The 25618-nt window shown below is 38.2% G+C and overlaps 1 pseudogene across 1 annotated transcript in view; it reads left to right on the forward strand.

Moving 5' to 3' along the window:
* LOC149230644 (uncharacterized) overlaps positions 1-25618 on the forward strand; it is a 66115-nt pseudogene that overhangs the window by 6106 nt on the left and 34391 nt on the right. Inside the window, exons 6-8 of the transcript XR_016248016.1 lie at positions 292-410; positions 5929-6014; positions 6099-6180. The product of XR_016248016.1 is annotated as an uncharacterized LOC149230644 (transcript). The remainder of the gene's footprint in view (positions 1-291; positions 411-5928; positions 6015-6098; positions 6181-25618) is intronic.

The raw sequence follows: 25618 nt of genomic DNA on the forward strand, positions 1-25618 counted from the left end.
TTTAATTTTTTATTTTAATAAAACAAGCAATAATAATCATCCCACTCTTAATTTAATTAAAATATAATAATATTTTCTATTATAAAAAAGCCATAATAAAATATTAATCATCTTATTTGTTTGTATTACAAATTTGAAAATATTACAAAATCAATAAATATATCAATAACATCACTCACTTCTGTTTACTAAATTTCAAAATTTACATTCCAATTAAATTCAGCTTGAAATATCCCTAATTTGTTTACATCAGAGAGTTTTATGATGTATGTTTCTTTGCTTATCATGCAGGTGTAGCTGTTGGTTGCGGATGGCAAGCTCTTGTGGCTTATATCAACGTGGGTTGTTACTATATTGTTGGGATTCCCGGAGGTTGTTTATTGGGTTTCAAATTTGGATTGGGAGTTAAGGTAAGTTTTATGATTATATGGATTTTAATATTTATATTTAGAATATTAAATAAAATAATTAAAATTATAAAATTATAAATAAAAATGTCATTTATTATATATAATTATAACTATATTTATAATTTAAATTTTTATTATAATTATTTGTAATTAAAATTTATTTTATATAAAAAAATTAATTATATTTTAAATTAAGTTATGATTGAAAATAGTTTATTTTCTTTGGTTCATAAGTCGTAAGTGTTTTTTCATTTGGGATCATTTTCAAAGAAAAAATTTTGTAGGATCATCTCGGTGCCCTCTGTGCCAATGCCATTAGGAGAGTGTGGAACATCGGTTGAATACTTGTGCAATAGTGGAAGATTTATGGTGAAAGTAGAGATTATGTTTGTCTATTTGGACCATTCACCCAATAGTCTTTGGAAAACAGTGGAACACTAGAGAGGGATGTTGTTCAAAAGTTTGTTTGTAAATTGCTCCTGGATTTTGATCTTGGGATTCCTACTCTGGAATGTCTAGAAAGAGAGAAATAGGATAATCTTTAAAAACCAAAGATCTTCGGTTGAATTAGTCTAGAATATTATTGTTGGGAATATGAGGGAAACAATCCTAGCTGAGAAATGGGTAGAAGAGGATTGGAAAGTAGAAGGGGAGGAGGCTCAAATTATCAGTAAATTGGACATGATGATTGGTCATCACTTCTCTACACCAAGGCAAGCTCCAACTCCTTCCCCATCTGGTTTTGTTTTCCCTCTTGAAGGTTTCGTCAAGTTGAAGTTTGATGAGGCTTCCAAAGGGAATCCTAGGCTAGTGGGGTTTGTGGGTATCTTTAGGGATTGCTCAGGAAGATTTATGGGTGTGTATGTTGGATACTGCGAGTATACAACAAATAATGTGGCAGAATTTACGACGCTAGAAAAGGACTCGTTGTTGGCAAGAAGGTTGGGAATGACCAATCTACAGGGTACAGGGGATTCTCGACTAGTAATGAATGTTGTTCAGAAGTTGATTAACAACTCCCCCATTTCGAAGGTTATCAAAAGTTGGAGGCTTGAAAATCAGGCTTTCAGAATCTAAGAGCTACTTATATATTTTCCTTACGCTATTACCTCACCCACTAGGAGATCAGGAAACCATGTGGTCGACTGCCTAGAAAGTTGGGGTACCCAAGAACCCTTCCCCAAATTTGAATCTCACTGGCATCCTCTGCTATGCTCGTGGGACATCAAACATTTGGAAAAATTCATTGCGAGTGATAAGCTCTCCTTGATGGGGGTGATGAACAAGGTAATTGGGGTTCAAGCGAGGGTAATTACTCCCCTCCCACATGTAAATTGAATGAAAAAGTGTGTCAAAGAAGCTATAGTTGGATTGAAGGTTAAAAAATTTCGAGAGGTTATGTAGGTTATTTGTTTGCCTTGCTTGGGCAAGGGCTTGCATAGCTGGTTTCTAGTTATGGGAAATGAGTCGTCATAGGATATTATTAATTCTAGAGAGCAGGGTGGCTACTTGGTGCAACCATATCCTATCCCTCACTCTATGTGTATCGAGAAATATTTTAAAATTTAAATATTTTTCTCTTTTTATTTCTTGATTTGTTTATTCATATTTTTAAGAATAATTAGTTTAGATTTATTTTTATAATTACCAAAAAATCAGTTTTTTCTAAAAAATCTACTTCTATATTTATGAAAAATAATAGTAGTAATTTTTATAATTTATTTTATAATTTTTATTAAGTTAAATAATATTATAATTAATTTAAATTTATCTTTTTTTTTTTTGCAATAATGAGAATATTTGTATTGATTTCAAAATCTCTACTAGGTTCATAACTTTACATTAGGGTTGCAATTCAATTTTGTCATATATTTCAAGTATACCTAACATAACTTGTATCAAAATTATCCTCTGTTGAGGGACTTTAAACTGAGAGATAAAGTACGGGTTCGTGGATGCGAAAACATTCCAAAAGGACCCCAAAATTAAAAATAATTTTTTTTACAAAACATCCAACCTATTTGAGGATAAAATATTTCATTACGTTGTACTTTCGCAGATCCATAGGTTCATCCATCAAACCACTTCAGCTAGTAGAATAGTTCATGTTCATAACCAAATTGTTGACCAAATGATCTCAACTCACGATCTCAACTCCTCAACCTATTGATGTAAATGACATATTTCATCCTCCTTTTTTAATAATTCTTAACATGGTTTTAATTGGAAATGAAACTTAAGGAATAAAGGATGACATTAATTAGCCATCTAGCTTTGAGTCTCCAAACTTTAGGATGCAAACTTCATTGGCACATTCATTTGCTTCTTTATTTTTATCCTATAAGACATGGTAATAGTTTTTTTTTGTAACTAGGCTGAACCTAGGTTGGGGCCATCCTGCTTATTGGTTCAAAGAATACCAATATAACCATGATGGGATGCTTATAACCAGGATTGTGTGAGGCTCGGTCGAGGTTAGAAACCCCTTGGGAAGTTTAATTCGCCTAAATTGGCTTCTACTCCTCATCCCCTCCCCATGAGGTTTGAACTTGTGACCTGGTGGGAAGTAAACTCCACATAAACCAAATGGTCTATAACTCATGGGTAGACATCGTTTGAATTGAAGGGATTTTGTTTTGTGACCATTCTAATGTGATTTAATACGTTTTCCAATATCTTATCCCTTGCAAAGGATCCTTTTACCATGCGCTGAATAATTAAAAGAGAAGGAACATTAGCCATAAGGAGACCTTGTAGAAGACCATAGGATTCTTCATAATTATTTGTCATATTTCCTAATCCCCATGACTACTTCAATACTTTAGTTCCCTCGGGGCCATAGACTGCCCCTCTGTCCTCCTGCCACCCTTGGATTTCTTTTCGAGACTTCATTAAGGCTAAGTACAAAGCTTGATAGATGTGCCTTCCAATCCTTGAAGGCTTCCCAAGAGAGGGGAAGTTTCCATTTTTCTTGCGAGACATTTTGTAGAAACCCTGGAGAAAAATTGATTTCCTTTGGAAGGGAGAGCTTTGAAAGCCAAGAAAATTCTAGGGGATCCAAAACTTGAGGAGAGGCTACTTTACAAGGGCTTTGTCCCTAGAAGTAGGAGCACAAATGCAAAGCTTTCATTGCTATCAATTGGGGAAGCACTTGAGTATTGCTAAAAATACTTTTGTTCCTTGCTAATTATACTTTCCAACAAATGAATTTGATCAAGGCTTCCCAAACTTGTTTAACAAAAAGTTGTTGAATGAACTGACTTGAGTATTGCAATGCCCAAGAAGAAAAGAGATATTGGAGAGAACACAACCATATAAGTCATTTTGTCAAATGGGAAAGAGATTCAATCCATACATTTTTTATATAGGGCACTCCCAAAAAGCGTGTTGGATATATTCTTCATTTTTGTTGTAAAATTGGCATCGAGAATGGCCTTGGATTCCCCTCTTTTGAAGCTTTTTTGTAGTCAAAATTTTCTTATGCACTAGTAACCAACAAAAGGAATTAATCTTGGGAAAGCTATTAGGATGCCAAATGTTTGCTCAACAATGAGATTTTGGAGGAGAACCATGCAGAAAAACAAGAGAAGCATACCCATCCCAAATTGTATACATTGAATTATTGCACCCTCGTCCGTTGGATGCTCCACTTGATTTGATTGATAAAACACCACTACCATTCCATAATTTGTATTGATGCTAAAGGACTTCTTGATCCCCCATCTTAGTCTCCTAGAGCAAGAAAATTAGGGGCTTTTCTCTTTTAACTTGGGATTTTACTTATGACATCCTTTTCTCATACATTAACCCCCTACAATTCTAGGAGATAATTTTCATCATTTATTATGTGTTTTAGTTGCCCCTTGATGAGGGGTTGAATTTCCTCTTTTTCTTGTATTTCTTCTTCCTTGGATGAACCTTGGATCTAGTGTTGACTGAGTTCCCAGTTCTTTGTGTTTATGAGTCTACCTTTTATGTTCTTACGTCCCGACTAGTCTTCCTACCTACCTTGTGGTGGAAGCACTCTTGCTCCTTTTCCTTCTAGGCTTCCAATTTCTCATTAGTAGAGCTCGAAAAAGTAGGGCTAATTTAATGATCTGAGGGAACTGATATTCTTCCTCCTCAAAAGAAGAGTCTTCAACTGGTTACATAGGGGCTGGGACATCCTTTAGAGGAAGCATATTCTCAGTATTCGAGGTTTCCCTAAAATATGAGGTGAGATTAGGCTCCTTTTTTGGGGAAATAAGAGGATTGTTCAACTAGATTTCTCCTTCTTTATTAATCAGATTCAAAGCTTCATAGCTATTATGGATGTCTTTCTTCCCATTGGTCTTGCTAGATCCTTCTCAGGTCCTAGTTTTTTTGGGGAAGTTGGGCCTTTCTATTTATTCCCATTTGGATTAGGCTATCTAGGAAAATTTTTAGCATGTCTTGGTAGACCTCTTCTTCTCTTTGGTTGTTTCTATTGATCTCCCTCTTCCTTCTTTTTTTTTTTGTTCCTCCCATTTCTTCTTACAACTTTTACAAAGTGGCCATACACATGGAAAATTTTGCACTTGAAGGGAAGATGGTCAGAGTCCACTTCCAGGATTCGAGAATAGTTATCCAGATTTAGATTAATGGTCGTTGGAAGCCCCTTATCTAGATCTACTTCAACACAAATTCTTACATACACAAACACACCCTCTTGTGGCTAGGCACGATTGATGTATTTACCTAGGCTATTTCTAATACTTTTGAAAGTTACTTCATTCCAGGAGTGGAGACAGAGGAATAGAAGCTTCACCCACACTAGGACAACCAAAGGCACATCTCTTTCAAGATTGAAATCAGGGATCCATCAATCCAAATACAACCCTTAGGCTCCCATTAACTAAGGTTTGCTTCCCTGATCTGCATTATTTTCGAAAAAGTACGTGAAAAAAACCCTTCCCACAAAAGGAAGATGTGATCGAACCCTAAGGGTTTCCATTTTTTTCTACCCATAATTTCATAGAGCACAGGGATGGCCAAATCCCTATGAATTGGCCTACCAAGCCATGCTCAACCAATTGCAAGGCCCAAGATTTCAACTAGGAGGGGTAGACCTCAACTTTGGGGATTTCATCGAACTTCTTGACAAAGTGAGAGGGCTTTTCCTTTTGATAGTTTGGCCCATTAACCACCAAATTGTTAAAAACTTCAATATTTAGAAGAGGTGAGACCATAGGTCCCCTCGCGATTGTAACTATTGCAAAAAAAACATAAAACCTGATAATAAGGTTCAAAGATCAACCTTAATTTAAATCTATTTTAAATAAACAAAAAAATTTATGATTTAAAAAAATAATTCTTTTTCATATTAGTAAAATCCAAAATTAACACACATAAATTAATAATTAACATAAAAAAAATATTATATAATTATTTATCTATTCATTTTCTATACATATATTCACTTTTTACATTTTTATATTTATCTTAAAAATTATAATTAAAAATAAAAATTCCTTTTTTATGTTTATCCTTTTAATAACAGGGAATATGGCTTGGGATGTTAGGGGGACATGTTTGCAAACAATAATTTTAATGGTCATCACTTACAAAACAAATTGGAAGATAGAGGTGAGTAATTAATATATTTTTTCAATTAATAGTTTGTTATATTTCTTATTGTTTATTATTAAAAATGTAAATCTGTGATGCCAGGTGGAAAAATCTTGTGAGCGTTTATCTACATGGAAACTTAAACCTCAACATTTGCCAGACAAAGATATAACAAAAAATGGAGGTGATTAATTGAATCACACATTTTTATTTAACTTAACCTGATTAAGTAGTGACAAAATTTGTTGGGTGATGTTTTTTTTTTTTAACTATTTTTTCATTGGAATTTGGTGATTAAAAAAAATTAAGATTGTTAGTGTTTAAATTGTTTTTGTAGTGGTGGAAATAGATTTACTACTATCTTTTTTCTGATCAAGTAAGAGTGGAACCTTCCATTAATCTAAACAAAATACATATTGTACACTTTTTTAACGGAGCCGAGCAAGGCAAACACCAGCTCTGTGAAACTTCAACAGACAACTAGGATGGCAGAACCCCGAACCGAATTCCAACAAGACTACAAAAGAAACGAAGACAAGACATTCCGCCCTACAAAGAGTGCAAAGAATCCAAAATAAACACAAATAGTTCGCTTTGTATGACCATTGGACTAAAAAACCTACTTATTGAGCTAGAAGGAGAAGTTGAAAAACTCAACTCTCGTGCAACAAATAACCCGAAGCCCTTGAAGGCGGACCCACAGATCCGAAGGCCCAAAACAATGCCACAAATGACCCAGGCACCATCCTTAACTTTCATTTAACTATCAAACCTGATGACCGTGCGATTCCGCCCTTGAAAATCTAACATTCCTAATTTGATTTCGGGCCTAAACCTCTCCCACACTTTGCCCTTTCTTGTGGACCCGAAGGCTTAAAATTTAGGAGCATATCTAAATTTGAAAAGCTTTCTTTTATAGGAATGTTTTTTCAAAAATGTTGTATTTTAATGACATTGAAATTATTAATTACATAGTGTTAAATAAAGTTTGCAAATATTTTTGCTCAGTTATATGATCTTATGTTTAGATTTATATAATTAATTACTTAAAAAAGTAAAACAACCTTTTTATATAGTTAAGTGCTACATTTTTATTTTTATTTTCATTTACCTTTGAAATGGAAGTGGATAAACATATTGTCCATAATAATGCGTAAATGAACACTCATCACGTAAAGTATATCCTTCAAAAGGAAAAATAAACATTAAAATATAATAAAACAATAACAATACCATAAACCCTAAAAATAAACGATAAACATAAACACTTATTGGTTACAAATTCAAAAAATTGTTTAGTTTTCTATGGCCAAAGCCACATTTCTTATTTTTTTTTAATAGTAATAGCACACAATTTCAAATAACTGATTTTCATGTGTGAGATCGAGTGGGTGCTGGTTTAATTAGATTTAATTTATTTGATTGAGGTGTTTTTACTTTCTCATTTAATTTTTTATATAACGCTTTAAATTACTTTTGAATAGTGATAATGTATTGTTTGCTAAATTGTTAACCCAGTAAATTACTTTTGAATAGCGATAATGTATTGTTTGCTAAACTGTTAACATAGTAAATTGATGATATGCTAGATTTTTGAATTTATAATATAATAAAGTTTTGTTATTATGTTAGATTTTTTTTTAAGTGTAGAGGAATTTAGTTGTGAAAAAATAATAATATTAATTTCAAGCCAGAGAGATGATAGAGGGAAAAAAGATTGAGAAATCAAAAAGATTAATTCAAATTTATGTTATTATATTTAGTTTTTTTTATGATCACATATTTATGATATTTTTCAGAGAGGATCAATGTGTATTAGGTTGGTTTTTTAATATAGGTACAAAATTCAAAAAATATATTTTTTATAGTTTTAGTTAACTAACCAAAAATTGTAGTTATCTAGTGAAAAATGGAGTTGGAGTTAATAATAAAGTTGACTAGAGATGAGATTAACCCTAAATAAGTGAGAGCTAAAGAAATAACTCACATGCCACTCCAAACTCCAGAAATACAATTAAATGTCAAAATTAATGTTACCACCCCTTTCATATCTACCCAGTTTCATTGGCTTGCTGAGGTAAACATGAGAGGAGGAGCTACTATGACCTGACCCAACATCTTAGGTCCTGTTAAGGAAGTGGGGCCAACTGTGGAAGACAACTGACAACTCATAACATTCTACAAGGCTACATGTCACTAAGAGGCTGAGTAACCACCCCAGGTGGCTAAAACCTGAGTTGGACACACTTTTTTCTGACCTGGATCCCCAAACGCTCCCACAGCAAGCCCTCCATGTGGTTAGAAGCCTCCAACCACATGCACAAGCATGCATCCATGTAGTTGCAACCTAAAATGTCTAGTTCAAAGCATGCAGTCCCAGATTTTGAGCCTAAATTCTAGGCCAGTCTCCAAATCACTGCCTAGAACTTAGTGAAACTTTTTAGAATGATAATTGACATCAAGACAAAGTCATTCATACAAAACCTGATCAAGAACTTGACCTAACCAGGTCTAACCATGACATTCATTTCTTCAAACATGTTGAGGACATGTAATTTACAGGTCATGGATGCATATTTAAACATAGGGATCAGATACTTATTAGAGAATGGTCAAGAAGGTCTAAATGCCTCTCATCATAGCTATAATAACATTTATTAGCTCATGCAGTCATTAATTATCCATTAACAAATCAAAACAAATCAAGTCCATAGCTAATATACATCATATAACCAACAAATGAACAACATATACACAATGATAGAACAACCATCAAAGCCACATAGTAACAAGTACAATTACTCATGAAAATACAAGAGGAAAAGAGCTATTATAAACATATGAAAATCGAACCAAGTCAGGGACTTCCACGTACCACCCGACCATAGATTGGGCTGAACCAAATCTCTCTTTCAACCAATCACCCCCGTGCCATATTCCAATCATGAACGTGGGATCTCATGGAATAAACCAAACAAAACTAGACCAGGGCTTTCAGAGGCCAAACCACCTCAACCCTCAACCAGTGATTCCACCTCATGCTCGGACATCACTAACACCAACTAGATCAGTCTCTACCTAAGCTATCTAGGGCTCTAGAGCATTTGTCCCAACTGTGGCTCTAAGAACTAATAACTCAACCCACAACCTTCTAGGGCTTCAAAGCATTTATCCAACCCGACTCTTGGGCTAGTAACTCAACCCACCAAGGGCTCCAGAGTGTTTTTCCAACCTAGGGGCCAAAACTAGTAACTCAACTCAAGTTGTTCGAGGGCTCCAAAGCATTTGTTCCAGCCAACTGCTCTAGGAACTAGTAACTCAACCAACAACCATAAGGAATCTAAGCACCAATGAGAAACAACAAGTGGAAAAACCCACAACACCATGGCTATCTAGGAAATTGCAAGGCTAGGTAAAGCCATTATCAATCTAAGCGATCTTGTATGCGAATGACAGATCATAACCAAATAACCACATGCATATACCAGACATGCCAAAACTAGCAAGGAAATCATACATGCAACTTGATACCTATAAGGAAATCCCACCGTAGCTGTTGATCCCGTTGTTCCCTTACGCTTTTCTACTTTTCTTTGCCTTCTTTCTCCAAATCCAATGAAAATAGAGTGCTCCAACAATGCTCCAAGATTTCTCTCAGTGTGCAAGAGTATGAGAGAGAGAATAGAATGAGAGTGCCAAAGCCTGAACTGAGAAAAGCTATGAACTGATCCTTAGAAGCCTTTTTATCATTTAGTTTTCTTCATTTTCCCTTAATTTTCCTTCAATTTCCTCCTCATGCAATTATGTGACCTTTCACCTTCCTTTTATCCTATTTTCCGTTATTTTCATAAATAAAATGCCAATTAATGCCACTTTTCCTTTTCCAATGCTTTTTCCAATTTCCAAAACCATTTATTGATCACCAGTGATCCCCATCACTTTCTTTTTTCCCAACATTCAACTTGGAATACGTGTCCCATGACCATGGTCTTATTTTTATTTATCTACATAGGAAATCAACTAGGGGTTGTTACAAACCCCTCCCCCTTGGGGGAACATCGTTCTTGGTGTTTAATGACACTTAATAACCAACAAAACACATGCTTCCCATGGAGCTTGATAACACAACTTAATACAACATTTACATAATATCATACTGCTAAAGACATAACCAACATATCATGAACACAATACTGGTTTTTGGAGCTTTATAACATAGATCAATGCAATATTTACATACATATGCATATATAGACATAGCAAAAACACAATATCAAAACATATATCAAAGAACATACGCTCAACCAGTGAATAAATAAGGATACATAGCCCACATCTAATCAACCATCTCCCATGTAGCTTCATCGAGCCCAAAGTTCTTCCTCTGAACTTTATCTTACTCGATTGCTCGATTATGGAGAATGAGCATCTTTCCCTAAAAAATGCATTAAGGTTCTAGCTAGAATTCTCCTTCAGGTTCTGCCTGCAATACAAAATAGTCAATCACATGATCAACATCTTTCATATTTTAAGCAATGAAAGATGGAAACCATCATGGACTTTCACTGTCGGAGGCAGTGCAGGCCATTGGTCCAATCTTCACAAGAATCTTGAAAGGACCATAATACCAAGGTGCTAGCTTGAGACATGATCCAATCCTTAAGTAGCTCTTCTTGGGCTTGATATGTAAGTACACATGTTCCCCAACCTGAAACTCAAACATAATGTGTTGATCTGCATAGCTCTTCTTCCTGGCCTATGTTATCTTCATATTCTTCTTGATAACATGCATTTCATGTTCCACCTATTCCGACATATCCAGTCCGATTAATACCCTATTCACTGGATCACTCCAACTAATAGGAGTATTAGAACTCTTCCCGTAAAGTGCCTCAAATGGACTCATCTTCATTACTGATACCCATTATTATACGCAAACTCCACCAGTGGAAGATACTATTCCCACTTTCGTTGTTGATGCATAACATATATTCTCAACATGTCCTCCAAAATCTTGTTGACCCTCTTTGTTTGTCCATTTGTCTGTGGGTGATAAGCTGTACTAACATCCAAATATATACCTAAACCTGCAAATAATTCATTCCAAAACTTGGAAGTGAACTTGGCATCTCTGTTTGACACAATCTTCCTAGGAAACCATGCAACCTCACTATTTCCTTGATGAAGACCCGAGCTACCTCACTAGCCGAATTCGTAGACTTCACTGGAATGAAGTAAGATACCTTGGTAAACCTATCAACCACAACCATAATAGAATCATGTCGTCTATCTATCCTCAACAAACCTGTAATGAAGTCCATGTAAATGACCTCCCATTTCTACTCTGGAATCAGGACCAGCTGCAATAAACCACTTGGATGCTTACACTTTTCTTTTACCTATTAACAAGCCAAACATCTCGCAACAAACACTGCCACCTCTTTCTTCAAATTTGGCCAATGGTAGAAATTCTTCACTGCTTTCAATGTATTATGATATCCCGGGTGACCTCAATATGGCTTAACATGAAATTTACAGGGTAAGTTCCTCAGACAGAACACCAAAGGACACCACTCACAACCAGATCGCAGATCAATACACCAGTGTTTTTGACGTGGTTAAAACCCTCAAAGAGGGAAACAGTCCACGGCCTGAGCCAATGCGGCCACTTCAGGCAATTTATTAATAAAAGAATGAAAATTTACATATGCTTCTCTCATGCACGGATTACCCTACAAATGACCCTCCATGCGCTTTAAATAGAAATCATGGACCAATCGGGTGTCAAGCCACGGATCAAGTGTCGGTAATATCGAGGAGAGAATGAACCGTCGGATCACTACATATCGTGACCGTCGGATTGTAAGTTACAAAATGTACAATGGTAAAGAAACACACTTTACCTAACTCTATACCTAACTCTATACTAGACCAAGTTGTACTTAACTATTTCCTATGTGTCGGAATATCCTAACAATTATCGCAATATAAGCTTCTTGAGCTCATTGTTGTTTAACACATAGATCCTATCCCTAAATCTAACCAAACCATGTGCCATGAGATAATAGTCCACATCTTGTTCACTTGTACCCTATTGCTGTAACCTGTGCTTAAGATGATGGTACCTGTCATCCTATTGTCCTACTTGTAAGATACGATCCTGTAAATTTGTCCCATATGAACTCATAACTGCTATGTGATTTACCTACACTCTTATTCTAAGAGCATCGACAACCCCATTCTCTTTACCCTTAATGTACATGATCTCGAAGTCAAACTCATTGAGCGTAGCAAACCACCTAGATTTCCTGGCATTTAGATTCGATTGGTCAAATAAGTATCTCAATCCACTGTGATCACTCATCAAGATGAACCTCTTGCCAAGAAGATAATGTCTCCACATATTTAATGCATGGATGATTGCTGCCAACTCAAGATTGTGAGTGAAATAATTTTTCTCATGCTCATTCAATTTCCTTGACTCATAACATACTACTTGTCTTTCCTGCATAAAGACTCCACCCAGTCCTCTCTTGCAAGCATCTATACATACCACAAACTCTTTATCTGGATCTGCAATATTTAATACCAAAGCATTTGTAAGTAACTTCTTCAACTACTCAAAACTAGTTGCACATTCCTCTGTCCATTCAAATTTCTTTCTTTTCCTCTACAATGATGTAATAAGATAGGAAATCCACAAGAAATTCCTAATGAACCTCTTGTAGTACCCTGCTAACCCCATGAATGATCTGACCTCATCCACATTTCTAGGAGTTTCCTATTCCATGATAGCTCTGATATTTTCTGGATCCACTGCTTTACCTTCCTTGGAAACCATATGCCCCAAGTACTGAACCTTTGTATAAAAGAAACTGAATTTAATAAGTTTGGCATACAACTGATGCTCTCTTAGCAATCTCAATACCGTTGTTATATGTTCTGCATTCTCTTCATTTTCTTAGAATATATCAACATGTCATCAATAATACTATCAAAAACTTGTCTAGATAAGGACACACCACACTATTCATCAAACACATGAAAGTATCTAGAGAATTAATCAAACCAAAAGGAACCACAACAAAATCAGTATCTTCTTCACGTATATGAAAATCCACATGAGTTAGAATCATTTGAACCCCTCCCAGCATACCTCGGTGTTAGAGCTTCCAAATCTAAGAAGGAAAAAGTCGCTATCACGAGTGACTCTCTATCCTCTTCTCATCAAATAGCTCTAGCTTTGCAGGACGAGGTGGGGGAAGTTGTGAACCAACCTATCACCTCCTCCCGCCCCACCTGCTCTAGATATCTATGCAGAATTGGACTCCAATCCCGATGGTTTTCACGTGATATCATTTTCTCAACATCCTTCCTTTGGTTCCTTTGATCCTCCTGATTTCACTGTGTTGTGTTAATCTGTTCCAGACTCAACATTTGTTGTTCACGAGGATCAAATTGTCGACGAAGTTGGTGTTGAGCAGCCAACTTGCACTATCATTTTTGATGAGTATGTGTGGGAATCTGAAGAAGAACCTGTGGTGAAGGATGACCTTCTTTCGTCTGCACCTCATCTGCTTTATACTGACATCTTATATGATTCTACTACTTCTAATTTTCCTTGTTAAAATTCATCCCCGAATGCTTCTACTTCCGATCATTCACAGGACACATAAGATGTCACTTTGTTTTTTATTGTAGAGAGGACAAATCTTTATTTCCAAATCCACCCAATCTATCATCTTTCAATTCTAAAAACTTAGAGGGTGAAATTTTTTATTTTTCGTCAACCCCTCTGTATGATTCGTCAGATCATGAGGATGTCGATGCACATCTCGGATCTTCTAATTGTGGTTGTCGTGTTGTTTTTTCTCATTCATTTGATCACGATTTTGATTCACTTACTGTTGATCTTTCTAAGCCACCAATGTTTGATGATCTATCTGTTGATGAAGTGGAAACCCCTCAAGATATCAAGGCACTTCAACCTAAGCTGATGGTTATGTTAGGTTCTCGCAGCCTTGATGTCAGTTCCACTTCCGATCAGAAATTGGTTGAATCACCTCATGCTCCTCATCACTCTCTTGTTTGTATTGAAAAACAATCTAGTTTACAAATTTCATATCCTCCACCAGAATCACATGATCCTATCACTCATGCATTGGAGAAATCATACATAGCAAGTCATGTTGTGAAATGAAAGTTTTTTCCTTTTTGCATGTTTTCTCATTTGTTAAGATCGAAATAGTGTACATGCTTGTCATCTACACACAGTGTGATACAACACCATGATATGCTTACAGAGTGCCTTCCATGTGATTTTACTGTTTTCTTTTCTGTAGACACATTTAAACTTCGAGTGAGTTGGTTTTCATTTATTTATCTTTGTTTTCGGCTGGTTTTCCTAAATATATTTCTTTTCAACCATGCCTTGACCTACATGGGCCAACCAATGCACCAGTGGCTGCATCAGAAATATCACTTCACCTTAATAGGCCCATGCACTATTTAGCTTAAGAGTAGGAGTAGTGTTTTCTTTCTTGTTTGCTTTTGCTTTCTTGTTTTTATTTTTCTTACTCATTTTTTCTTTCATTCTACTACTTTCCTTTTCTTGTTTTCTTGTTATGCACCCGTAGAGTTAGTTTCACATGAAACCGTGTTTGGCTTCTTGAGACAAGCAAGGTGAAATACAAGAGGATTTGTACAACTATCAACATTTGTTTATCTGTCTATTCCCTCTCTTTATGAATAACTTGCATTTCTTCAGTCGATGATAACCTCATGGAAAATACGTTCCTTTCAGAGTGAGTCTTGGTGAAGTCACAATACTTGCAATTTCAACTAGTACCACCTACTCTAATCAATTTTCTATTTTTGACTAACCCATTTAAACTCAATCAAGTAGAGTAAGGTGAGGGGGAAAACCTTAACATGCATGTTAGAGGTATATATAACATCCTTCTCTGAAGGGACAACCTCTTCTACTCTTAATAAGTCGGGGTCCCTCTTTCGCCTCATGAAATAAATAAGTGCCTATGCATAATTCTTTGAAAATGAAAAAGTAAAAATAATAATACTAATAATAAAATAAAGGTGAAAGAAGAGAAAGAATTCCTATGCAGAGAGGTTAAGAAAGTAACTCTATCATGGTATTAGCCAGGCTCACTGGCAGTGGAGCGATGCATGTGTTCCTAAACTAACTCCACCGAGATATTGTCCAAGCCTGCTGGCAACGGAGCAAAGCCAGAGATGAAACTAAAACTATGGTAGTCTATATTACTTGTGCATCAATTTATCCCTCATCCCCAATCTAAACAACCCAGTTGAATTGGCTTAGTATGCGTGCTAATCGATCAAGAGAATGGTAGGGACTATACCTTTAACTCAAGCAGTGAAGGAACCATGATGATCAAAGAATCAAACAATACTTCCAGAAGGGTTAGACTCGCTTTACACGAGAGAAGGTCCATACAGAGAACTGGAGTTCTAGTAGTGTGTCGCCAATGTTGTAGCGGCTACAACCACCCTCCAAAATTTTGGTTACGCTTCATTTTGGAGCCTCCCTACTAAATTCTAGGCAACTTTTCTTACATTTTCCAGGTACTTGTGCTCTCATTAAGTTTTATCTTTTTATTTACAACTTGTGTTCGCTTAATTGATTTGTTGTCCAACCAAAAGATGACCCCTTCACTTGGTTGCAATCTGGTTCTAGCACTGCCTTATTGATATGCACAATCCTAGAGGGAAACCAACCTTACTCTTAGGAAATGAACAGCTCAAGCCAACAATGAGCTTCAGCTCCAGGATTGTGCAGACCCAATTGAAAACTTGTCTTCAGTTGGGAAACTGCATAGAGCATGGAAGCAGCCAAAGCCACCCAACTCAGGAATTGCCCAGAAGCATTCCCTTGGCAGTTTCCCAATTCATGTGTCAGTGAGTTTCCCAGTTCTCCCTAAAACTGTGTAATTTGTCTATGCATGCATGGAAATCTTTCCCGAAAAAGAAAAAGCAGAAAGAGAAAAATAATGCCTAGAAAATAGGGATCTATTTTTAGCAGTGGGAGTTACACTTGAACTATTTTTAGAAACTGTTGCCATGTGTCTCTCTTCCTAGATTTTTGGCCTTCGCTTCATAAACCCTAAATTGATCAAATCTATTTAATGGAAACTACCATAGCTCATTTTCACATTTGATATTGGAGCTCTGGAATTCCCGAGGAGATCTAGGAACCTTCGGCACAATTGTCACATCTTTTCTGGGAAAGTCTTGCTTTTTTAGTCTTTTACTGCTTTTTTTGTTGCTTTTGTTTCCTTGGCTTGTGAGGGTGTTGTTTTATATGTTTTAATGAACGATCGTTGGTGTTTTGATTTGTTTTATCTTGTAGAAGTGTTTTTTTAATATTTTCATTGCCTTTCCTAAGTGTTGCATGTATAACCCCGTTTTTGCACTAATGGTAGCCATTGCGACGATTCTCTCCATAAGCTTTGTTGTTATTCTGTTTTACTAATTCTTGCACTTGTTTTGTTTGCATGCATTATAATTCACTCATATCTGCACCGACCATCGCTCACACATTTAGATATGCTCATTTTCATGTTACCCTTGGGTAGATCTAATTTTCCTTGGCCCTGTTCTAGCTCTTCCTGACATGCACTGCGCACTTCTGGATCTCAAGGCTCTGCCTTGGATCCAGGAATTGTGCAGAGGCTGCTAGTGACTGGCTCCAACTGCTCACTGTGCAATTACAAGAGCCAGTCCTGGAGTCTTGGCCATTGGGATTGCGCAATGCATAATCCCAACCAACACAAGCCGTACTGAACTACACATTGCACAGTTCCTATCAGCAATGCCTACTCACTGACAATTGAGAATACGTAATGTGCAGATCCAGCTGATAGTCCCTCACCTCTGAAACCCATGATTGCACAATCTTTCCCAGCAGTTTCCCAGTTTGTTGCTTGGTCTATCTTGAAGTTCTTTTGATTTCGAGCTAAAATTTGCATGTCATGAGTATCCTCTTTGTCTCCTGGTACAACAATCGTTGAGAAACTTTCAATAGTATAGGTAACATGGCTTCCAAGAGAGCTAGATCAAAGGATACCATTGAGAGTAACATTCAGGATGTAGCTGAACAAGTTTCAATGAACTTTCCAGTCTATGTAGACACACAACTATTCATAGATATTCAAGGACAAGAAGATAACATGGTAGGAAATTAAGGGTATCTTTGCAGGCAGCTTCAAGGAAGATCTGTAAGATCAACAGGTCTATGTCAACATCCACAATTCAGGCTTTTATAAGGTTCCATGCAGGTACCCCTCCTTCCTATGTGCAGACATCATTCATTGGATTGTCTCACACACATATCCTGAGATGATGAGATTTAGCAGTGCCAGTGGAACACAACTTGCTACCTTCAGGACAGAAAACTATCATCAAATGTATCACTTACCACAATCGATGAACCACATGGATGCACTTTTCTATACCCCCAACAACAATGTGAACACTCGAGACATCATGAAGCATTGGGTAAAAGAGGCATCGAAGTTCAATTCGACACCCAATCAGGTGTACAAGACTAGTCACTCAGAAAGTCCTACCAACTCTTGATCATCTTTGCATGTCGCTTGTATGGTCAAGAGAGCACATAGACCTTTCTTCAGAATTGGGTGGTTGTTTTGGAAGAGTTGGAAAATGAAGGAAGGTCATTTAAATAGTTAGATATGTTGGCTCTTCAACTGAAAGTGCATGTGACCAATGCCCAGAATTTTCCCAAGGATGAGCAAGCAAGATTCTATATGTCCGCATACCTACTTGATGTAATCTATGCCCAACATCAGTTTCTTGGCATGGGTTGGACATGGACACCATCAGAGAATGTTGTGAACATTTATTGCAAGTTTCTTTTTGAGTGAAACTACTAAGGAGTCATGGAAAGGCTATCTAACCATTTCATCATCCCAGTTTACAAGTTGATCTTTGAGTAGGATCCACCTTGCATGTCCCAAGAAGCGATGCAAACATTACTTAACATTGCAGATTGGTATGCCTCACCCGGTGGCACCTTCATCAGGATGTTTGGTGGAGAGAGGCCTCTGCATGTGATACCAAAGTTTTCCACAGATAATTTGGTCATGCAAGAGGTTGCATATCAAATCTCCATAGGGTTATCAGCAGGACTACACAAGAGGAAGAAGGAACCATGGCTTGATCTTCCTTTGAGGATTGGATTCTATGAGATCCAAAGTTTGAAGGTTGTGGATGTCGAGGCAAAGGAATTAGAAAATTTTGAGTATGGCACCAAAGACTACAATCTGCATGATCCCCACTACATATGCAAGAACCACTATCGAAGGTGTATTATCCATGGATCCACGAGACATTTCATTAGGAAGAGGAAGATCCTTGGAGATAATCATACAAATCCTCTAGGCTCAATGAACCAGTCAACATGGGTATAGAGTGGAAAGCTGCTCTGCAGGGAGTAGCACCACCGGAAGCAACAAAAACAACAACAATGAGAAGCAAACTGGCGGAGGACAAAGGCAAGAGGAAGATTGCTGAGAACTCGGAGGCTGAGCAAAGCCACAAGTTCAGAGAATATCCTCTTGTTTAGAGAGTAGCTTTGGAAGTGGAGGCAAAGATGCAACAACACATAAAGAGAGTAGAACAAAGGAAGATAGAGAAGAAAAGGTTGGAGGATGCATAAAGGAAGTTGCAGGAAACATAAAAGATGCTAACATAAGAGCAGGAGCTAAGAAGGAGAGAGAGGGAAGAGAAACATAAAAAAGAATAGGAATAAAGGTAAGGTGCGATAATAGAACAAATTGTGCCTATATAGGTTGAGGAGTTAGAGAAGCTAGCAGATGAAGAAGAGGGTGAGTAGGTGTAGGTTTGGGAACTTGCTCAGCAGATTGAGAAAATGGTTGAAGCAATAGACATGGAATTGGAACAGGAGCCACATGACCAAGATACTGACCTCATGTTGATGACATCTGAGGTCGCCCCTTAGTCTCCACCACCACCAAAATCAAAACCAGTCCCAAGTGAGAGAGGAGAGGTTGTTCTCCTTGATGATGATCCAGTGACGAATGTGTACAATTTTTCATTTAATGAGTCACAACAAAGGATTGTATAGGTGTGAAGAAATCATCTCTCGGATGATCACGTGTCACCTTCACATATGGAGGAAAGGGTGATTGTGTCAGATGTTAGAAGACATCGGGCTTCCATGAACGATGCCTTTAAGGCTTATGTAGAAGCCACGAGCTCAAATTTCAATTTCTTGTTAGCAGAAAATGATATGATGGCAAAGGACTTGCAAGCGACCAAGCATAGAACAGAACAATCCACAGGATCCACTTTGGTAGAGATGCTAAAAGTGATACATGCTGAAGTATCGACTCTTGAGACCACCATGCAGAAATTGTATGACATATTTGTCACCATGCACAAGGTGGTTGTCCATCTATATGGTTTTCAGTAGCAATGCATGAAGATTTCCCAAACTCTCAAAGACATACACACTTCTATTGTGCATGTACAGGAATGGACAATGAGGTACAAGGGAGCCCTGATTTACTTGCAGAATATAATGAAGCTGCAGGCATAGCTAGACAAAGCACGGATCTAGATGTTGATCCGAAACTATGAGCAACTTCCTCCGCTCATCACTAGCATTGAGGCTTCCTATGCACAATTTTCAAGAGTCTAGATGCCATGGTGAGGACACATATGATCCCTTCAATCAGATCCCTCACTCAAGCCATTAAGAAGAACCAAGTCTAGTTGTAGGTCGACAGGTACATGGAGCAGTTGATGTGGGGGGCCACCAGCGATGAATTGCATCTGGGCGCAGAAAACATGCAGAAGTACATTGGTGGTGCAACCACACTCAAGACAATGTTACACATGCTTCAAGATGAGTTGGACAAAGGTTCCAAAACCATATACCATGAATCCATGGAGGTAAGATTCCATATCCAAAAAGACATCACCTAACAATATGCGGACTTCATAGTGCATTACCAAGTTTGGTATCAATTCATCACTGAAGACTATCAAGAGGATGTTGCCGAGTTTGTCTTTGCCCAAGCTTTCGAGTGATGATGTTTTTCTTGTTAGGCTGTCTCAAGCCTATTTTGTCCCAGATGGGTATATGTGAAAATTGTCTTATTATTTGTAAATATGTTGTAAGTGAAATTCCAAGTGTCATTAGTGGAATTTGAACATTCGCTATGTAATGTAGAGATTTATTTGTAAAGGAGTTGAAGAATCATTAGGGTAGTCAAAGAGTCAAAGGGGAATGTCAAGGGTCACTCCATCCTTTGCTATATATAGAACCACATAACTCATAGTAAAAGCTTTTGGGAGCCAAGCTTTTGGCTAGGCATTACTTAGATAAGACTTGGAGAGTATTGTGTGTTATAGACATTTTTGTGCCTTACAGCATGAAGCATGAAATGTCGATAATCTAAGGGATCCAAAGTCCCTAAACATGTTGTTCCTACCCCTAGAGGAACAAGGTCAGCAAACCACAGCACTAAAAATCAGTTCTCCACCTGAAAACACTCAAAAACAAGCTAATTCTGGATCATGTCAACTGCTCCACTGAGCATCTGCGCTGAATGTCAACTGCTCCACTCTGTACCTGCGCTGAATGTCGACTCTAATGAAGGCTACCTACGCTGGGCGAGATTGGCCAAGTGGCACAGTCATTCTGCAAGGTGTCAAATGCCCAGGAAGCTTCCAAAATGACACTTGGATCAGGGAATTCGCCTTGTGATGAGTAAGAGGATCTAGATCTCCAAGTGGAAGCAAGAAACTCCAAGTGGACTCAAGAACTGAAGTATAACTGAAGTGGGAGAGGACACTAGTCAGCTTCATGCCAAACTCAAGCTGACTCATCCTTTCTCCAAATCTCCTATATATAGAGCTCTCTCATGAGGTCTAAGGAGGCTGGAATCTTGTGAATGTAAGGAAATGCTGTTGGTTTGAGTATAGAACTATTGGGTGATTGCTTTGAAGGAGGTGAAGAGGAGATTTCTTTCTACTGGGAGGTGTTGCTGGATTGGGCCTATTATGGTTGTAACACTCTCAGAACTTTACTTCTTCCATTAATAAAGCATTTGAGGTTCTTCTATATGCATGTGTCTTTGTGGCGTATTGATGCTTGTATATTTGATTTATTCTAATCCTTGAATCAATTATGGATGTATGCTTCTTGTAGTTTCCCTTTCTTTTGCTTTTGCAGGATCTTTGTGTAGCTGGGCCAGTGAAAGAGCAAGCAGTTGGGAGCAAGCAGCAAGGAGAGAAGATTGGGTCAAACATTAGCGGAAGACAACGGTTAGTGGATCTCTTTCTCCCCTCTCTTACATCTCATAAAGAAGTAATCTTGAATAGCTTTGCATTCGGTTGTTGCTGAGGTACTATCACCCTTAGAGTGGGATAGGGTCATTCCGTATTGGATACTTTTCCCAACAACAAATTGGCGACTCCACTGGGGATCGTATCTTGTTGGTTGTTTGTGTTTTTGCTATTCATTTCATAAACAAAGGGAGTACCGAATCGAACTGCATTTGGATCTTTCAAATGCAAAGTAGAGGGCAGCTACTCTAGCTCAGTTTCTGGGCAAGTTTATGATTTGAAGAGCTGATCCACAAGGACTCTAATAAGCTCTTAGTGATAGCTTTTCATCCTCCTTGTCATCCCTTAGTGTGTCCTTGACTGATAGCTTCTGATTTGGCCAAAAACTGTGAATTTTTGAGCAATCTGTGACCCGGAAACCAAGAGAAACGAAAGTTTCGTTCTTCAGTGCAGGCTGTGTGAAGGCTGTTTGCATTTCAGCGCAGTTCCCGAAGGGGCTACCTGCGCTGAAGGTCAAACTGCCTGTGTACCACCTGCGTTGGACCAGTCTTGCCTTGTGCTACTGGGGTTTCCTGCTGTTTCTTGCCCTGTTTTCACTCTTGTTTTACTGCCTGTTACCAGTCAATGTGCCTATCTGAAACCAACTTTCCTTGCCACTATTCCGCCTCAGTTGTATAAAGGAACTGTGTTTGTTCTTTGTGTATTTCTTGTATCATTTACAGTTTCCCATAACGAAAGTGAACTAGTCTTGCTGTGGCCTCTTAGATCTAGACCTGTGATAAAGTTTCGTTTTGATCTTAAGAGTTAGTTTGTTTGATGTTCATAGCTGATTGAGTTTTTGCTTTCGTCGTTTGGTTTGAATTTATATATTTCTAGTGTCGAAACAAGTAAATCTTAAGGTGTCTTTCGATTTTGGACAAACTTGTTTGCTTTCACTTGAAATTGAATTCGAAATTATACAACAGCTTTCTTTTTGTGTCGCACAAACATTAAGAAAGAGAAAAGAAATACCTGCATTTTTGCATTTTTCATATAAGTTTGTATGTTGATTTAGGGAAAAAGTGCATTAGCGAGTGCTCTTTGATCTGTGTGAAAAGATTTTGTCTCTCTTTTCCCTCAGTAGTTAAGATTTTCATAAGTCGAAAAGATTGAAAAAGCTTGCTTCTCATCTTAGACTGCATTTAGGAATTTGTATCAAAACATCTTGTGGTGAACCTTGAAAGGCATTTAAAAAGATCAACTTAAAATATATTGAATGAACCTAACAATGCTTTGAAACATAACGCAAACATCTAGAGGTCTAAGCTAGAGACGTGTTCCGGCGTCGTTAAACGTAGTGACTGTCGATCTCGACGAAGGTGGGTGATTCCTCCTGAGAGTCGGTGGCACTAATACAGACTTGTGCTCCCACGTACCATCATGTATATATTGGGAGACCCCTATAGGCATATATCTTTTATCCTTAGGAAGCCGTGTCAGCCGCCCTACTGATCGCAATGCAGTGAACACAGCATTCACGAAGATCGACCACCCGTACCGTAAAACGTATTCTGTGGTTTTGCGAAAAGTTTGGCACACCCTCTGCCTAGAACTCCAGAGCAATTTCTTTTGGCATTTTTCAAACTCTATAACTGAAAAAGTCCATCCAAGCATTTGTCACTTCGGGCTCGTTAAAACATCGAAGGAGACTAGAGTCATCTTTAGCTTTTTCTCAACTCTTAAAAAGTGAAAAAGCAAGTTGTGTCTAAAAGCGTCTAATAAAATTCATTCAATTCGGAAACACAAATTTCCCCTTTTAATATTTTGGTTGATCGAGTAATCCGCAATCGTGGAGGAAAGTCAATTGAAACCCCGTCGTTCGCGGAGGCTTACGAGTCAACCGTCTTTGTCTCCGGAATCGAAAACAGTACGGGCAAAGCGAACTCGTTTAACCGGTTCAAAATCTCCTTTGAAAGTTAGAACAAGTGTTCCGACTGCATCTGAGGTTCCGGTTACTCCTAACATTTCTGGAAACCCTGCCTCTATAGAAGAAGTTCAACAGCCGCAGAAGGACAGTAATACTGATCCTAGTCTGGGGGCAAGTACTTGTGTAACTGAACCAGTTCCATCTGTAACCGGTCCAGAGAGTTTTGTTCCCCAAACAACTGTCGCTGTCGAAACAACCAATTCTTCGGCACCAGAAATATTTTACGGACCTGATGGTCTTCCTCTTCCACCGGGTTTGATTGCGATAGAGGAAATTGCAGAGGATCCGCAAGCAAGTACTCCAACTCATTTTGGAGTCGGGGTCACTCTATTTCCTTCATCAGAAGTTAATCCACCACAAGTGGAAGTTCCTGTAGAATCGCTAGGCAATCTATTGGATAGACTTAAAATGTCTGAACAACCGTCATCGTCTAGGACTGTGTCAAATGACACAGCGATAGCAGAAGCCCCTGCCGTCACTCCAACGATGTTTGCCGGCATACCAGCTGTCCCAACTAGCTCTCAACAGCTAGAAGGAGTCCACCAAGGGACTATTTCGACAGTATGGTCTGTTCCAGTTTGTTCATCCGGAGTAATACCCGGCAACTCTTATGTTGAAACTCGACAAATTGATCCTCATGGAGGTCAATTTGGGCCATCCAGTCCTCAAGGACTAACAATCCCTCTGAGTTCCGGATTGCTACCATATGGGGGGCAGTATGCCCTTTCATTACCTCCTCCGGGAGGATATCCATATGGCAGTTCTCAACAGTATTCAGGTTATACTGGAATTGCATCAAGTAGTTGGGTACCTATGCTACCTCAACAACCAAGGGTTGTATATTCTATGCAACAGTGTGTACCTGTGACGAACATCCCAACCACACCGGCTATTGTAACAGTGTCACAAGTTCAAGCGATACCTGTTGCATGTCAACCTCAGATTTCTCAGGTTGTAATGCAACAGTCACTTGATCATGGGTCACAACCACAATCGCCAACTGGTGGGGCGACACAAGTACAAATGGGTACCATTACCCCACACCTCGGTCCAACGGTTAACATAGCACAACAAAACATGGCGTCACAACCATGGCTTGTGCAATACCAACAACCGCAGTTCCAGCAAGTGTACCAAGGTTCTGAGCAGCAGATCTTTGCGAATAGTGGACAACCGTATATCCAAAACGGTCAAAACCAACCACTTTACAGTGGTCAAGTCCACCAACCGTATCAGTCATACCAACATCAATTACATTATGCTGGTATGCAAAGGCCCACTGCTCAAGCGATTCCATCGTACCCTGGTTACGCTTCTAACCTGAATCAACAGTTACCATTCGTGGCAACTTTAGAGTTACCCGATTTACACCATTTAACCAACGATCCGATTGCTTATGCCCCTTGGTGGCCAGCGATTCCTCATAAACTTCCATCTGACATTCCTAAATTCAATGGAAATCCAGGTGAAGACCCATCGAATCACGTGATGACTTTTCATCTGTGGTGTTCGTCGAACACCCTTAACGACGATTCGATAAGGCTTCGCCTTTTCCAGAGGACATTGACAGGTCCAGCGGCTAAATGGTATATTGAATTGCCAAGAGCCTCTTTCGACAACTTTAGTTCCCTAGCCACGACTTTCTTAACCCACTTTCAATTACCGATAAGGTATGAAACGGGAACAGAAATATTAACCAACTTCAAACAGACAACTGCTACCCATATATCTGATCATATACATGAGTGGCGTCGTCGTCGTAGGATGGTGAAAACATATGTTCCCGATCAGCTATTAGCTGAATGGTTTATAAAGTCGTTACTTCTGGCTATCACGGAAGATGTGGCCAAGGGGGGAGTCGTAACAGAGGAGCAAGTGATTGCTCGTGCACAATATTTGGACTTAGTTTATACTCAGTCCGGCACACTCTATGACAAAATACCTAACGCCCCTAGACCAGAGTTTTCAATTCCTCCCCCTCCTAAATCAAATAGTGACTCTCATGCCGGTGATGGCGTGATTGGCACAGCAAACGCGAAATCGATAAAGGCTTCGTCAAAGAAAGCCCGTAAGAATTCGGATCAAAATGCAAAAGAGGAAATTCTTGCTTCGGAAGTAAATGCCGTATCAGAAGATAAAGGCAAAGAAACCAATCAACCAGGAAGCAAGAAGAAACAAAACAAAGGGAAGAAGAAGAAACAGGGTGAGTCATCCCCTGGAAAAAATTCTTCAAACCCTCCTGGGAAAGGGAAACAAAATTATCCATGTCTAATATGTGATGATAAGG

The sequence above is a fragment of the Pinus tabuliformis genome, chromosome J, assembly GCF_031772625.1.
Source record: "Pinus tabuliformis cultivar Carrire ecotype Pingquan chromosome J, CPIR1, whole genome shotgun sequence".
Classification (NCBI taxonomy): domain Eukaryota; kingdom Viridiplantae; phylum Streptophyta; class Pinopsida; order Pinales; family Pinaceae; genus Pinus; species Pinus tabuliformis.